Source organism: Papaver somniferum, chromosome 8 (assembly GCF_003573695.1).
Source record: "Papaver somniferum cultivar HN1 chromosome 8, ASM357369v1, whole genome shotgun sequence".
NCBI lineage: Eukaryota > Viridiplantae > Streptophyta > Magnoliopsida > Ranunculales > Papaveraceae > Papaver > Papaver somniferum.
In genome coordinates this window covers 67698355-67716543 of record NC_039365.1, presented here as the reverse complement: position 1 = coordinate 67716543, position 18189 = coordinate 67698355, and the positions used below count along the sequence as shown (strand labels likewise).

Below are 18189 nucleotides of genomic sequence, written 5' to 3'. Positions count from 1 at the left end.
ATGCTTCGCATTTTTGTTTTCAATATGCACGACTTGAAAGATACGTTGGGGAATAAAACGGTTCAAGTCAAATATCACTACCTCAAATGGAAGGATGATTGTTGTCGTTGTAGCTCCTTGCTTCTTTACATCTTCAAGTCTTCGCAATACTTATAATGTCTCGTATCCTAATACTTTCAAGCTAAACTATACGAAGTTGACTCTAGTACATAATCAAGCGACTCTTAACATGAGTTTTGATTCAATAAAATATGACAACCAAACTTGACATACCAACGCTTCGTGGGTTCAACCGAGCTATGCTCTAACAATCTCCCCCTTTGTCAATTTTAGTGACAAAACTCTTACATCATATGGATAAACAAATTACAAGAATTCATTACACATACGCTTGATTCTCGAATTCAACAACATTGTAAACTGCTTACATTCAATCCTTGAAAACTCCGTTGTTGACATTGTAATAACAAAGCTATTACTCCCCCTAAGGAAGATAGGTAGATATTCAATCCGCACGTCTTTGTTATACCAATTCATATGACATGTTACTCCCCCTTAGTCTGTGCTTTCACTCTTTCGTTTAGATAAAACGTTTAAGTACCAATGTTCTTTTCCTTAGTGATACCAATCAATATAAAATCAATGCCAGTATCACTTGTTTACTCCATATATTTCTCCCCCTTTTTGTCACAAAACGACAAATAAAAGAAAAAATAAAGCACAACACGAAAAGAATCTTACAAATCTCAAAATAGACTTGCAACCTGTAGAGTTAGGCACGAGGGTTCCACACATCATGTTCTGATAACCAATATCAAAACTGAAACTACAAGTAGTTTTATTTTGATATGTTACCAAGGAAACAATTGTCCGAAACTATTTTTCCAATTTAGTTTAGCAAAACAAAAATCAACTAAGCACCTTAGTCCCTTTGCTAAACTGATTGTTCAAAAACAACCGCTTAATTCGATAAGACCAAAATAAAGATAACTCTATTTTTCTCATCAGGTTCTAATTATCCATTAACTTAGACTTTTCAATTTTAAACAAGACAAGTACTAGGTTAGTTAACTAGCATTTCTTGTTAAGGCATTCGATTAGACTTGAATAACTGAAACCTCACTTCGATAAGTCTAACTAAGATCAGAATTAACTTAGTTTCTCTTATCCGGAATCGAATTGGACTAAACAACTCATCTTGTAATCCTTTTACTTCGTTAAGCCATAAATAATTCATACAAACCAAATAAATCAACTTGCATAATTATTCACCTCAACCGGAAGCAATTGAATCAACATAACCATTAAAACACCGCAATTGCACCGAAATTTTGTAAGCCTAAACAATTGATACCACACAATAAAGCAAGATAACAATAGTTTTTCTTAACCGGAACCAATTGAATCACACACATCATGGAATAAACATCAATTGAACCTAAATTTTGTTAAGAAAAAGCAATAAATATATATGATATAAACTCAGGCTTTTCTTAAACAGGAAAACAATTAACTAACAAGATTGTTACCTCAAATTTTGCATCCACTTCTCCAACATGATTGCATCTTTGTCCAGGGAGAATTGATATCGAAATACCATCATGTTATCATCCTTATGCAAAAACAAAAGAATAAAAACAACCAACCTTTACCAGAGAAAGGTTGAAAATCGGTTTTAACAATTGCAAGCAAAAGTTGAAAACCGTCGAAACACATATGCTTTTATGTTAAACCAAAACCGATTCAACATATTGTGACTTTTTCACATATTGTTTCTACCAGAACCCCTCATGATTCTTTGATAAAGCCTACCAACATGAGATAGAACTTAATCCTGCTAAATAAAAAAGTCACCCAAATCACAAGGGTTCACAATATATGAGATCGAATATTAAGGTAGTAAAACCGAAATCAAACATCCCATAAACATACATAGCAATAATATAAAAGCATTCAAGCACATGCTATGTAAACCGAAAACTATCACAAGAAAAAAATTATAAATCAAATAATTTTATTCATAATAGACTAATACAATCAATGAAAGAAATCAAAAATTGATGTCTATTTCCTTGCAACCTAGTCCTTCATATTAGAGCTGAATGTACGTGGATTACTACTCTTCAGCTTTTGAATTTCTTCAAGTAGAAAACCTTGTTGCTTGACCAGAATCTCTTGCAGATGAGAAATTTTGGTGAAGGATTCTGCAAGAGCATGTAATTCTGTCTTTGATTGAACACAAAAGTGTGCCAATGCCTCAATACACTGATCTTTCTTCATAGTATTCTCTCTTTCCTTCTTGCTAAGCCAATTTCCCTTTCTGATTTTACTCTTGATATCAAGGGACGATCCAGACTTAGTTTTAAGATGATCTTTCTGATCTATCATCTTCTCCAGAGAAACCATTTGATCCAGACCCATAGTTCGGACAAGGAATGACCAAATTAGAAGAAGGATCTTTTATAATTTTCATACTACCGAAGGTATAATATTCCTAAAAATACGAATATATCAAATATCTTCAAATACTAGATATTATTTCCATAATATACACAAAAGTTCCTTGATTTTTCTTCTTCCTCACCCAAGGATTCGGCACACGTGGTGAGGAAAGAATTCTAATACCGGTCAAGTGGCATTAGTATGAGATTTTCTATCATTATAGAATTTTGAACAAACAGAGTGTTCTTGATCTAGTATAGTATGAAAGGATCTCCTTTTGTTACCCCGAACTAACGAAGTATCTTGAGATTGACTGGAATTGCATACGCAAATCTTAACAATTCTGTTTTTAAGACAGTTTTGCATCTTGTCTTAGTTTTCCCTTTACCATTAGGTGATTAATAACATCGGAAGACATGTCCATTCTTAAAACGGGTAAATCACTAATGGAGTAGGAAGAAATAAGATTGACAACTAATGCAATATTACACTACACCAAATTTCCATATTAGTAACGTAAATTCGTAACGCTTTATAAACCGTTACAAATTTCCTGTTACAAATAGCCGTTCCGAATTAGTTGTATCAAGGTGAAGCCATTACGAATTTTAGAATAATTCGTAACAAGGCGAAGCCGTTACGAATTTTTTTATTAGGCGTGCCATTCACACGCTTGGTCACACTAGGTGGTCACACATGAATATTTTTTCCCACCCAAAGCAGAAACTGGTTGAGGATATTTCCTCCCCCTCTTATCTTTACCCATCAACCATACATCTCGAGCTCCCCATTATTCTTCATCTCTTTTCTTTCTCTGCCTCTCTCTCCCTCTCTTTTTTTCTCTTTGCCAATCAAAGCTTCTTCCATATGGATCTGCAGAGTTCTGATGAGTGTTCTTGATATTTGCTTGTCCCTGTCAAACAGAGATGAGAAGAATAAGAAATTAGGGTTTCAATGATTGATGGATTTCAAAGAAATAGGGTTTCAATGAAGTAGTGAAAACGAAGGGGAAAATTAGATGAAGTCTTTGAGTATAGAGAAAAGAAAGCGAGAAAAGGATGATTTAGATCTTAATCTTTCTAGGTATTCTTATTCTTATCTTTTTTATTGATTTCGATTCTCAGATTTAATCGTGTTTTATTTCTCATTTTGCAGTTAGTCTGGAATGTGTTTTATGTAAACCCTAATTTCAAGGATGAGTTGTTGCTGCTGAGTGGTTGAAATGAGTCGATATAATACAGAACAAACAAATTTCAGTAATCTAAGAAAACCGACTAAATTCCCCCAATTTTTTAGGGTTTAAGGTTCGGCAGTATGGGGAAGGGGAAGATATCACCTAAATTTGCAGTCATGAAGAGATTAATAAGCTCTAAAATGATCAAAAAGTAAGCTTCATAAAACTTCTTATCCTTTTATTTATTCCTTTTAAGTTTCATTCTCACAAAAAATAAAAATCTGACTTTTTTTTCTTCAGTTTTTTGAATTTAGGACAAAAGAGGATATTCTAAACCCTAGAAAGAAAGATCTTCAGAAGGAAAACTTACCCAGAAACGTGTAAGTCTTCTTGTTTCTTTTACTCAATTTTATCCAGTTTTTTTGTTTTTCTGTGATTGGTTTAATTTAAATTTCTGAAATTTTACTATGCAGGCCTCAAGTATCATCAGCTCTGTTCTTTAAACATAGTAGTGCGTTGGGGCCTCCTGATAGGGTTTTGGTTGATACCAATTTTGTCAATTTCTCTATTCAGAACAAGGTAATTTTATTTCAAAAACGGGCCTGGTTGATTGGACTGAGCTGAACTTATTTGTGTGTTGTTGTCTAGAGATAACCTCAACTAATGTTCTTTATATCACTTGCATTTTGTGTAGTTGGATTTGGAAAAGGCAATGACAGATTGCTTGTATGCAAAATGTGAGTCTTCTTCTTTTGCTCGATATACTTGAATGGTACTCTGTGATATTTATTGTGTCTGACTGGTTTGATATGCTTATTTGTTTTACATCGACTCATTTGTGATGGGATGAATTGGTGATGGTTATCGACAAAAATTGCAAGGATGAATTGTTGCTGCAAAGTGGTTGAAATGGATTTTGGTGATGTTCTGTTGATGGGTTTGCTTGTAGAGGCGTGTATTCTTGCGATTAGTCAATAATTACTTCAGACTTGGAGACTGAACCATGGGTACAAGCTCAAACAGCTCAACTAGTATCTATAATTTGTGTTTGTTGAGTGTTTGCTTTTATATCCTTACCGATAATTTACTGTGGTATAGTAAATATTAGTAGTTATATTACCAGTTTGTCATTTTTAGCTAGTGATGCTCCAATTTTGTCTAGCAACTTGGTTTCATTGTGACATTGTACTGCAGACTTGCAATTGATACATAATTTGCATCACGTTTTTGTGCTTGTCCAGTTCGCAAGATTAGAAGAACATGGAAGTTGTTGAATCTAAAACTGGTGGTTACATAGGGACCATGGTCAAAGAGTAATGGAATTTGTTACTGTGTTCTCTCTAACTTGCTTTTTTTTTTTTTGACAAATTACCTAATACGGAGTAGGTTTTACTGAGTGGCTCTGTCGGTGCTGTGTCAATGATTTTTTATGAGAATTGGGAGTTATACAATCTTTGTCATATCCGATTATGTCATTTATACAGTAAACCCTTCTATTTTGATATTAAATGGAATGGCTATGTTTGTTATCATTCAGTTCACTCCTTGTTAGAATACAATAAACCCTTCTATTCTGAACAAATTGTTGGTTCTTTCTGTTTCTGTTCTTCAGCTTATCTTGTGAGGATGACGAAGAGCGAGCAATTCGTAGAGTGTACATAGGTTGCTTTCATTCTCAAACATGTAGTGGCTGCACACCTGTGTTCGCTTCGGGTGTGATTTGTGGCGGTTTTCAGACTGCAATTTTCGGACTTGCACTGATTTCACAACGAATGCTAAACCTTAAATCTTCAGAGTAAACTGTTTCCAGGACAAGGTATTATTTCCTTTTTGTCTTTTGGGCGGGTATGGTTGCTATGGCATTGAGATTTTCTTATGCACAGAGATTAATAAAAAAGTTACAAAAATATGACCAGTTGTAATCTATGACTAACTGTTACTAATCGTTTCAGTATTTTCTTGTAGGATTTATTAGTTGGGTTCTATATTACTTATTGTAATCTATTTCCCTTTGTCTCAGTAGTGAGTTGTTTACTGTGGTTCACATCATGTAGTCTCTTAACTGTTTCCCGTGGTTCCGTAACTATTGCTAACTTCTAGTTCCCTTAATAAGTAAGAATCACTTCGAAACTTGATACATATCGTAACTTGTGTATAACATAAACATTATTTCAGAAAGCTACAGAAAGAGGAGGCGAGAGATACGAGCAGCTTGAGTTCCCGAAGAAAGTTTCTCAACACTACAGAAAGAGTTGGTTATGGAGTTGTGCTCAGACCTTGTTGACCGGTATGTAATCTCGTATTCATCACCAACAATATTTTGACACGTCTGGTGGTACTTGATGTGTTATTTTTTATGAATAACTTTGACAGGATATTGGGCGACAACCTCCAACTCAGGAATTGATTGCTAAGGATTTTCATGGAACTGAGTGGCGATTCCGTCATATATATCGGGGTGAGATTCATTCAGTCTCTTCTGTTTTTCCTTGAGGGATTGAATTGTTGGCTCCAATTGGGGTTCTAATATTAAGTGTTCTTATGCTTTGGATGTATGATGTCAATTGATTTCAACTGGAATACTCCTTACAGTTGATATCTTCTTATTTGTAGTTACAGAAGAAGCTTTATATACAGAGCTGCGGCACGCTTGTTCTGGTCCTCTTGTGGCTCTACCACGTGAAGGTATACTGATTTTTCCAGTGTTCAACATTTAGCTCTACTGGTTTAGTCAATATACAAGATTTCATTTAGTTTTTTATGGTTTATCCAACAAAACAAGATTCATTCAAGCTAGTTTTGACCAGTTTAAGTATGATTTCATTCTTTATTCATTTATTTGTTAGATTTCTAGTTAAGGAATTGTAGGAATAAGTGATAATGGACTGAACTTAGGAACTTAGCAACTGCAAGTTTTGAGTAAGTTTCTATGTAGTTTCTGCTTATAGTGATATAAGTGAGAACGAAATGAACTTAGGAACTTAGTAGGTTTTCATGACATCCCTCAGAATTTGATACTTAACTGATTTTTTTGGTACTTGAAAGAATTTGTATTCTTTTTAAATTTGTATTCTTAACTGAACCCAGTCATTCCATTTTGATCCTATTAGCTTCAATTATTCTCAAGGCTGAAGAGGTGTTAATGTATGCTCAAATTTGAAGAATTCTATATGCTTTCAGGTGGTTACCCTGCAATTTAAATTTTGGCTTCTTAGCGGTTTTGATTTTGTTTTCTACCTTATTTTTGCAGGCCAGATTCTTTGTGCAGGAACTGCAAGCGGCCTGGTTATTATCCTTATGAATAAGTCAGTGATTACGGAGAACTTGATGAAGAATGCTTGGTAACTATCTGCAAGTTTTGAGAAGTATCTTCAAGTTTTGAGTAAGTTGTATGTAGTTTTTGAGCTGAACTTATACTGACCTAAGTGAGAAGGAACTGAACTTAAGAAGTTTCTATGTATTCCCTCGGAATTTGATAACAAAAAAAAATACGGAGAAGAATTGATGTTCTTTTTTTATATGAATTGATTGATTGAATTTGAATGTGGCATGAATTGATAGAAGAAATTATTGTTGGATTAGGTTATTTGTATTTCCGGCAGAAAATGTACTGCCGGTCAATATTGCCTGGTCAAAAATGGTCAGTAATGACTAATTTTGACCAGGTCAATATTGACCGACAGTAATTTTTCTGCTGTTACCAAAATTTCGTAACGGAAAAAAAGTGTTACGAATGTCAGGTTACAAAAAATTCGTAATGGCTTTCGCCTGTTACGACTCGCCACGTATTAACGGCTGATACTGTTACAAACGCCGTTACAAGCCAAAATTCGTAACGGCCCAGTTGCCGTTACAAAAAAATGTAACACCCCATTTTGAAACAGACGAGAGCCGTTACAACCCGTTTTAGTAACGGCTCATTTCTGTTACTAATCCCAGAATTTGGTGTAGTGTTAGTTGTTTCCTCTTCTTCAGAATCGTACGAATCAGAGGTCTCATATAGAGTTACAACCAATACCTTGCTTCCAGTGTATTTTTTAAGATTGATACAGTTTTTAGCAATATGACCAAACCATTTACACTTGAAGCATTGTGACTGATATTCATCATCTTCTTCATGATCCTTTTTGACAGAAACTCGATCATGTGGGCGAGAAGATCGATAAGTATCCTTAACGAATCTCTTATTTCTTTTCTTTAAGAGATCTCGAAAATGTCTAGTAATTAATGATAATGATTGTTCAGTTTCATCATCAGAATTTTCTGCAATCTGTTCATCTGAATCATCCATCTGTCTATTCCTTTCTATTGGAGCTTTCAGAATTCTTGCAGCTTTAAAAGTGATTCCTTTCCCTTGAATAGACTGTGATTCATGATCAAAGATCTTTAAATTACCAACAAGTGTGCTTCATGAGAGAGTTGAAAGATCGTTTGCTTCTATGATTGCATGCTTAGAATTGTATCTAGATGACAACGATCTGAGAATCTTGAATACTATATCTTTTTTAGAAATAGTCTTTCCTAACGAGAAAGAAGCATTAATTATCTCAGAGAGTTTAATATGGAACTCTTCAAAAGTATCGTTGTCATCCATTCGAAGGTTTTACCAATCGGAAGTGAGAGTTTGAAGTCTAGCTTCTTTCTCTGATGAATTTCCTTCGAATACGGTCTGAAGATTATCTCAAGCTTCTTTCGAAATTTGACATGTTGACACATGATGTTGTAAATCACGACTTACAGCATGAATAATAGCATTCAAACCATCTGAATTCTGCTTTTGCAAGTTCCTTTTCTTCGTTCGAAAAATCTACTAAGCGTTTAAACTCAGTTTCCAAATTTTCTATATTTGGAAGAATATAACCATCGACGACTAATAGCCAAGTATTACAGTCTCGTGATTGAAGAAAAGATCTCATAGCAGATTTCCACCATAGATAGTTTGTTCCGTCAAATCTTGGTGGCATGTTAATTGAAGTCGATTCATGAGAACTCGGGTTCATTCTTATAGGTTGGATCGCACCAAACACAGATTGTTAGATCTTTTCATGTTTGCCTGCTCTGATACCAATTGAAAAGGCAAGGGTACCCAAATATACCTCAAGCTAAAAAAATTCCTACCTATAAGTCCTTTCTCCGAAAGTGATTGTATATGAACTGAGTCGAGATAATACAACTAATCGGTTCACACTTCGTGTGATCGTCTATGGATACGAGATCGAGACAATACAACAACGAAGTATGTTACTTGATAAAAAGGTTCGGACTTAACCAAACACAATAGGATTCACTTATCAAGTAAATATGAATTAACGTTTGTGTAATTTACTTTAATTATAATAAAACAATTATAATGCGAAAATATAAAGTAAATGACGCAGCAAGATTTTGTTAACGAGGAAACCGCAAATGCATAAAAACCCTGGGACCTTATCCAGAATTGAATACTCTCAGGATTAAGCCGCTACACAAAATTACACCTAACTTCGTATAGTTGAGACCAAGCAACTAAACCTATAATTCACCTAGTTCCATCTGTATTCCCACACCTCCAACTTATAATTAAGTCACTTACTTGGAACAATTCCTTTTGTTCGTATTCCAAACAGTAAAGGAACAACAAATATGTTTGGTATCAACTCTCTTCAACCAAGTGATATGAGTCGGACAAAGGCTCTTCTGTTTATCTTAACATAAACTCCTTCGTCAAGTCCTTAGATCTATCTTATGTTCAATTACCGAAGTAATCATTTAAGATTAATCCAACAACACTTTTAATACAAAGAATTGTGTTGTTGCCGATCAACTCAATTAATCAACCAATCTATCACAAGGATAAACCGATTATTAATTGGATCCTCTTTTATCGAAACAAGCATTGTGCACACCAAAGATTATGAACCCACAAATCAGAAATCTTCAATATATTCTTCGTCTTCAAATCTTCTTAGATCTTCAATAATAACCTACACACAATCACTTAAATCTCTTGTGATCAATCACGCACATAAAGGAGTCTGTTAACAATGGATTATCACAGGATCGTCTTTAAAACTAACAACAGTCTAAAGATCCCTGTCGAAACTCTGAAGTATTTTGAGTGAATCTTATATCATAAGAGAAGATTCTCAAGCATAAACAAACTAGGTGCAATCAAAGTTCAACCACCGTTAGTCAATCAAATCAATGAAAACAAAAGATAAACCGCAATTATCTAGTTTCCCACCAACGGTACACGCTAGAGATTCTCAATCCCAAAGAAGACTTTAAACTGACCGGCCGTAAGAGATTTCTCCTAATTAGGTTACGTTCCTCTCCGAATAGGCGGCTACACCAGTAACAACACAAAAAAGAGGAAGCTTGTTGTTACGAAGGATTAGTTTGCTAGAAAGGCAAACTTCAAATATTTATAGACAAGGAAGTTTGGACACCAAGGAATTTCCAAAACCGAAAATATTTTCAAGATATTCATTAAAGCACAAAATCGGTTTCCATAATTCCTGGAAATGCTCTGTCCAAAAATAATGATCGAAATCTCTCATAAAATCTCTAATTAATAAATGCACGTTACTAATTCCTATTTTCCCAAAAATGAAGTTAATTACCTTAATTAAAAGATTATTAACTTATTTATGTTTCGATAATGGGATTCTCTTCCCTTAGCTATTAATGAATAACTTTGAACAATTAAAAAATAAACATTCATAGCACGTGTTCAAAGTATGTCGACAAAGTTCTCTTTCACACTTACAACCTTGAAACCGATTTGATACACTCCCAAACAAGTTTAGAATTGGTTCATCTGACTTTCAGGAACTATGCGATTGATCAAATAACATTCAATCATAATCATGGGTTTTTCGGTTCTACCTTCCATGTGAGTACTGTGCATAGTCACACTAGCTTTCCAAAATTCGGTTGACTAGGTACTAGGATCGGTTCCCACATATATATGGTATCTAACTTATATGTGTTGCACATGTCCATAGGATTGGTTCCCCTTTGCCTAAAAACGTGTTACACATGTTCATAGGATCAGTTCCCCTTTCTGCTATAAACCTTGATGCACCTCATACAAGGAGCGGTTCCCCTTTGTATTGTACTGCACCTCTTACTAGGATCGGTTCCCATATTTGGTCGGACATAAAAACACAAACCCGATCATACCATCTCAGGTGATTACTTAAGATCGGTTTCACTAATAAAAGTCATACCAATACATAAGTCAGGCCTTTGTGAATAGTTCTACCAAGAACACAAAAAAGTCGTGAACGGTTATACTCAATCACACATATTGGTTGTTCATAAGATATTCAATGAATAACAAAACCAATAACGCCTGACGATTTCCTTTTCGATTCACACACAAGTTTATGAACTTACTTCCTTAGAACACATGTAAAACATTGTTCCCTATGATGAAATCCTCACCTCATACCCATACATAATCACAATAGCATTCAAATGATTATGGCGATGTCTTATCTACAAAGTTTAATGGTTAAGAAATAAACCTTGTATTGTATTCCTTAATACTATGTTTATCTAGAGTTCAAATATGCTTCGCAGTTTTGTTTTCGATATGCACGACTTGAAAGATACGTTAAGGAATGTAACAGTTCAAGTTAAATATCACTAACCTCAAGTGGGAGGATGTTTGTTGTCGTTGTAGCTCCCTGCTTCTTCAGATCTTCAAGTCTTCGCAATACTTGTAATGTCTCGTATCCTAATACTTTCAAGCTAACCTATATGAAGTTGACTCTAGTACATAATCAAGCGACTCTTAACATGAGTTTTGATTCACTAAAATATGACAACAAAACTTGACATACCAACGCTTGGTGGGTTCAACCGAGCTATGCTCTAACACTTTGTTATGCTCACAATCTCTCTAAACAGTGGATGAACCTTAAACTGTTTTGGTAAGCTTGCTTTTACAATAATTAATATTGCCTCACAAACTTCTCTCTGGTCTAGGTGTGTCTGTATCACAAATCACATTCTAGATGTGTTAGCTGTGAGCTAAACATCTCTATTTATAGATTTAACGGTTTCCCAAACCTTCGATGAATCTATTTCCATATCTAGGAGTAATTCCTTTTCTAGGTATATTTCCTTTTCTAGGAATATTACTTTGTTCTAGGAATATTCCTTTTCTAGGAATAATTCCTTTTCTAAGTATATATTTCCTTATCTAGGAAATATTCATTTTCTAGGTATATTTCCTTATCTAGGACTATTACCTTGTTTAGGAATATTTCCTTATCTAAGAATACTGCCTAAAAATCAATATTCCTTCCTTAAATTACAATTATATCCTCAATCCTTCTTGAGGATCACTAGTTTCGGGAGAGAGGAAGATACACATGTATCATTAAGACTATGACCTGTTCCAGAGTCCACATAATTATTTTAGTTTGCGTACCGGTATGAATACTCAAACGGAGTTCAGGAATACACAAATTTTCAGGTACGTGTATCGATATTGATACTAAACCGGTTCCTTAACCACAGTTCCTTTATGGTTTGCAGACAGGTATGCGTACCGATCTGGTTCACGAGTTAAACAGATTTTCACATGTTATGCTTAAGGATATGCGTACTACAAATCTGCAAGTAAATATATAGCTACTCTGGTACATGTATTACGGGTTTAGACTTATAACAGTTTTTCCGGTTTGTAAGACTGATAACACTGTCTTGTATCTGAATCTATAATAGTTCTATATTTCTCTCTAAATTGATTCGGAACATTCCTGAATAACATTAATTACACATATCACTGTTCCAAGCTATTTTCGAATGATGAAACTTGAATCATGATTTTGATTCCGAACAATAAATTGTCCTAAACCGAAATTCATCAAGTGTGAACAAATTTTCATTAAGCTTAGTCATTATATTTCGAGAACTAATTACCAAGATAAACTTGACTCGAAATTTTTGTCTATGCATGATAGTCTAATTAGTTATGTGACATCGTCTCAAATGATAGAAAAGTGAATATAACTTGAGAAATAGGTGGTTCAATCTTCACTTATCTTTTGTTGATGAAATTCCCCAAAAGCTTCGGTTGATCTTCGCCTTCAAACGGTAGAACGCAATGATGACTTCCGTAATCCACTGTTTCTCAACTATATTTCTATCCTACTCCGAGACTTAACTAATCGTAGACTAAAAATCAAGATATAGTTTTGACAACTAAATTTGACAACAATCTCGAGATAGCAACACTTGTGAGTTCGACCGAGCAATGCTCTAACAGTAACCCGAAACTGCAAATGACTAAATCTATTTCAGGAACCAACTCACTTATCAATATTCCAACTCACTATTTAGATCAATGATAACGTAAAGTACACGATCTTCCGTTTATTCAATATAAACTCCTTTGGTTAAAGATAATTATCGAAATAATCTATTTTAGCGAACAATATTTATCCAAGAAATTCTACGAGTAGAAGTAACTAGATAGTTTGTTCGATCTTTAAGTCTATCGTAATTAACAGATTTTGTACATCTGACACTGACAACAAGCTTGAGATACAAAACTTGTGAGTTGACCGACAGATGCTCTAACAGGCTCCCACATAATCAATCAAGTAGTATGTTTAAGGAATTAGCCTGTAAGAATACAAGCTCCACCGTTTATAGTGTTATGACAAACTTGTTTGTAAAACTAAAAACCTCTATATAGAAATATCCTGGGGACCAGAAGAAAATATTCTTATATGGAGGTATACCGTGAAAAATCATGAAAAATTTGTTGTACATGTACCTTGGAAAAATACATAAATACGCATAACAAACATCAAAATGTACCTAGGAAATAAAAATACCAGTAAAATTTTGTTTTTTGTCGCATGTATGAATATACGAAGTTTGCTATGTAACACAATCCACACAAAACTCAACCACGGTATGGAAATTAACAAACGAAATCATATGATCAAAGATATTTGTACGGGTCCTGCAAAAAACACATCATACCCGCTTAAAAGTAAAAGGATCTTGGAAAATGATTAAAAGAACCTCTTCATCTTAAACTTTAAACTTTGGTGTATGATCTATGTTATTTATATAATGTTATTAACTTAAAATCTCTTTATATACATGAGGGATTTTCTAGCATTTAAAAAAACAATAACTCTACCTTCACTCCGAATTTCTCCAAAAATTAACCATCGACTGAGACAAAAGCGTGGACCTCATTTTTCCACGCTACCATCCTAATGCTAAGCACGTTGATTGGGACCACTCAATTATCCTTCGAGAGATTTTTCTGTAAAAAAATCACGGTTTGTCTAGTACCACTCTTTAAAAAAATGATTTGGAAGACCCATACGTGTATGGGTCTGGGATTAATATTTTTGGTCCAAAGACATGAAAAAGGACCACCGGTTAAAACACTTCAAATAGGTGGACCATTCACTGACATGGGGTTAGTCAATTGAGAGTGAGATTTGTCGAGATATTGGAATTTTTTTTAAAGACATTCCAAATCTCTTGTTAGTCAATAAGGAGTTTTTGAAAATCTCAAGCAATCTCTGTTATTGGATTGTGACTTTCTAAAAGTCTTCAGAATTCTTTGTTATTGGAATTTGAAATCAATGACTCTTGGTTTTGAGAGACTTGTAGAGATTTTTATTACAAAACATACCATAAAAGGCTTAAAAAATGTCTCTCCAAAGTAGGTGATATTTTGAGAATTTTTTTTCTCTTTTTTAAAGGATTAAATATCAGAAAATCAAAAACAAGAAAAGAATCTACGATACAAAACAGAAGGGGTTTATGAGTCTTGGACGGTCGAATAATATTTTGAGAGACAAACGTTGTATTCGACCATCCCAGTCTCATTCCAAACAAAAACATTTGACGAATGTAAGATTTGTAACCTCCTTCAATTATTATAGATATATGCATCAATAACCCTCATAATTAGTTACCCACCAATTAAAAAAAATTAATGTACTAACCAAAAAAAAAATCCTTACCAGTTAAATGCTACAACCACGTAAAACTCTTTTTTTTACAATCATATTTTCTATTATTTTATTTTTTTGGACTCATATATTTTTAAATTCGAATTGGCCCACTTTCATGAACCTACAAATACCAAATTACATTTGTGGTTAGAACATGCAAAACCCTTATTTCTTCCTTGAAATAAATTAATTGTCATTCATCAACTTGCAAAGAACGAAGAACCAAGAACATTATGTTAAAAATACAAAAAAAATCATTTTTATTTGACTCTTTTTTTGTTGTTGAAATAATCAAAAAATAATATGTATATATATACAATTGAGATCTACCCAAATAATAAATCACCAAAACCTTTAACTTCAATCATAGGCCTAATTTTAATTTTAGTGAAAAATAAATTTTATTTTAAAGCTTATAATTGACCTAGCTAGGACACGTAGAGTCGAAAGCTTGGAATCGCATTCCTTTTCAAATAGGATAACAATCTATCTTGGAATCACATTCCTTTTCAAAGCTACACTGACACTGAAACCTCAATCTTTTCATAAACCTCCCTGACTTTTTGGGTGGTTTCCTTTTTCTTCTGCATCCACTAAATTTATTTATTTTTATCTTCTTGATCATGATTGTCTTTTCCTCCATAACAACACGATTGAGCATCGTCATCTAAACCTTCGATTACTGACCCATCACTATCACCAAATCCTTCTTTATTACCTCCAACTTCTCAACTCCTGATTTGTTGTTGCAAGTATCAAATATGGAAAACATGCAAATTGGTGTTATATCTTCATCCGGAAATGGTTGCAAATATCAATGAAGATTCAACATAATGGTCTGAATACAACATAAAACAGTATCAAAGACCACCAATCTTTGGGGATCGACTGAAAAATTATTACTTTAGGTAAAAATAAATAATTTACCTGGCATTTTTATCAGAAAATTTTATTTTAATCAATCACAAGTGTAACCAAATTTATATTTATTTGGATGACAAATATCTAAGATTTTCATAGCTTCAAGTTTTCATGGGCTAAAATTAGTCTTATCATATTTTGTAATATTTATTTAAATCATTATGACCAAAAATTATTATGTCTCATGCCGTGCCGTTACAGCCGGATTATTTCTAGTAAGATACAATTAAACCTTTTAAAAAAAAACTTGTCTTCCAAAATCCAATAAATTTACTAGAGGTTCATACATATGTAGCAAAAATAATAATGTTTCTCTCATGAACCATCTCCAATGGTGTGGGGTCTTATTTTTTGATAAAGATAAAAGTGATTCCATTTTTCCTCTTGGTTTAGAAAAATTTATTTAAAAATAATAATTAAAAAAATAGTTAAAAAGATGACATGAGGGTCATTCCCAAGGTCTAAGGGCCTCTCCAATGGAATGTGTGTGAAGAAAAAAGTCTTAATCCACGTAGGATCCACAACCATATTTATAATATATCATCTCCAACCCATTGATGTGAAGATGACGTGGCAAAAAAAAGTTACGCATCCTCTAGGCGAACCTCTAGTTTTAAACATTCATTTAGAGGATGTCTTCCCATCCTAGTCACACTTTTATTAATAATTATCATTGAAAAATAAAAATGGAAATAATTTTAACAAATTGTATGCCTACAAATAAGTAAAAAGTAATTGAAACTATATGGGTTGGAGATAAAATTTTATTTTTCCTAATATTTATGATCTTATACTCAAAGGATGTCTTAGAAGTGATGCCACATATGAAACATCCACATTCACCATTGGAGAAACTTTAAGACCTTAATATTATATTGACACCATTCCTACTTTATAAGACCTACTGTTGGAGATGGATTTAATTTAAATGAGGGTCTAAAATCTTATGTGTCATAAGAAAATAAAACTCTCACCCTTTGTTGGAGATGCTCTTATGTTCTTATCATTTTTATTTTTTATTGGCAAAATGGTTACAATTTATATTCGCCGTGCATGGAATTTTAATTGAATTATTTATATATTCATTTTGTAAAAAAAATATACATACTGCTTGTCTCACGTGTGTAAGGTGAAATTCATATATGTTTTGTTGTCTTTCTGAATCACCATAATTCCTTAAAAATCATTAAGAGAGACTCCCAAAATCTCTAAACTCACATAAAGTCACCTAAAATTTATTGCAAAAAGTCTCTGAATGTCTCTACTAATTCTAATTGACTAAGAGCAGTTCCTATGGAATGAACAAACCATCAAGTTTGTTCATTTTGCTCCCACTATGGACTCAACAACACATGAAAAATGGATGTTCATCTTGTGAATACCGAAGGAGGAACAAAGTAAAGGAAGAAGGAGAAGAAGAATTCTATTAATGTGTGCAATAGACAAACATTAGAGCATCTATTTATAAGGATAGATACAAGGGCGTCCCAATAATAAACGAGATTTACCCTAAATATTCTTAACATAATTACACATTTATAACACTCCCCCTGATTACATTGTGTCTAAGCTAATTACAAATATACCAGGAAAACTCAAAAGAAAAAAAACCTGAAATTGCATAAGTACGTAAAGACTTGAAAAAGTGTTGGACACGCAAATGTTGCCTCGTTAAAACCTTGACAAGGAAAACCCAGTGGGATAAAACCTTGACAAAGAAAAATTAGAGTATAACGCAATAAGTCCAGTAAATGCACCTTTGATGATAGCGCTCCCCCTGATGAGTACTTCAGTTAAATATTGGCTTGCAAATCTTTGAGTCGCAACTTCCCAATTTGATGAACGTATTTCTTGAATGCAGAAGACTCTTGTTCCTTTGTGAAGAAAATTGCTACTTGATTAAGTCTTCTTTTGTGTAAGTCTTCTAACAATAATTTTCTCGAGTCTCAATGCTTCTTAAATACATCGATGACTTGTGTCTTGGGTTGCTAGATTCTTGGAGATGATTTGCAGAAATAGTCGATGTAGTCTCTTCAACAAAGTGCCAAGATATGAATACCTTATCATACGTGAACAAAAATCGCATTTGTGAGAAGGAAATCCAAATTATTAGGAGATGATTAAGTTGATTTGGTTCAATCAAATGTGGGCATCCACTAAACAAACAAATTGATACAACTCCCCCTGGATGACCATCATGTTGAATTAAATTATCTCACTAAAACCTTGCCAGTAAAACCCAATGGGAAAAAAACTTGGACAAAGGAAAAATAACACAAATATCAACATTTTGAAATAAAATAAAACTCATGTTGCCTTGTTAAAACCTTGTCAGGAAAATTACATGGGACAAAACCTGAAACGAAGGAATGAGAGTACAACTTTTGAAGATTTATGGATGCTAACTCAACTATATGAGTACTACAAAAAATGAGCATCAAAATTATAACTCTAGTTCATCTCAAAGACCAGTATAAGCTAGTATAATTCTAACTGCAGACTTAAGAAAGAAAAGAAGAAAAATAGAATTTATGCTGCTAAAGCATGGATTTTTGTGTTTTTAAGGACTCCTCAAGAGACTCATAAAGTTGATAGCATCAACTAATTAATTCAGATTCTTGGTTTTATTCCAAATTCCAAAAACACATAAATGATTGTTCAACCAGACAT

At 33.5% G+C, this 18189-nt stretch overlaps 1 long non-coding RNA gene across 4 annotated transcripts; it reads left to right on the top strand.

Annotated features, from left to right (window-relative positions):
• The first annotated feature begins 3249 nt into the window (after positions 1 to 3249).
• LOC113304774 lies at positions 3250 to 7156 on the top strand. 4 transcript variants are annotated; one of them, XR_003338402.1, is made up of 11 exons: positions 3250 to 3525; positions 3598 to 3827; positions 3917 to 3996; positions 4090 to 4195; positions 4311 to 4353; positions 4498 to 4623; positions 5229 to 5432; positions 5792 to 5903; positions 5990 to 6074; positions 6230 to 6301; positions 6867 to 7156. It is a non-coding gene; the product is annotated as an uncharacterized LOC113304774 (long non-coding RNA). The 4 variants fall into 4 exon arrangements; XR_003338401.1 differs by having other exon boundaries at positions 3739 to 3827; positions 4311 to 4623; XR_003338400.1 differs by having other exon boundaries at positions 4311 to 4623.
• The last annotated feature ends 11033 nt before the right edge of the window (positions 7157 to 18189 follow it).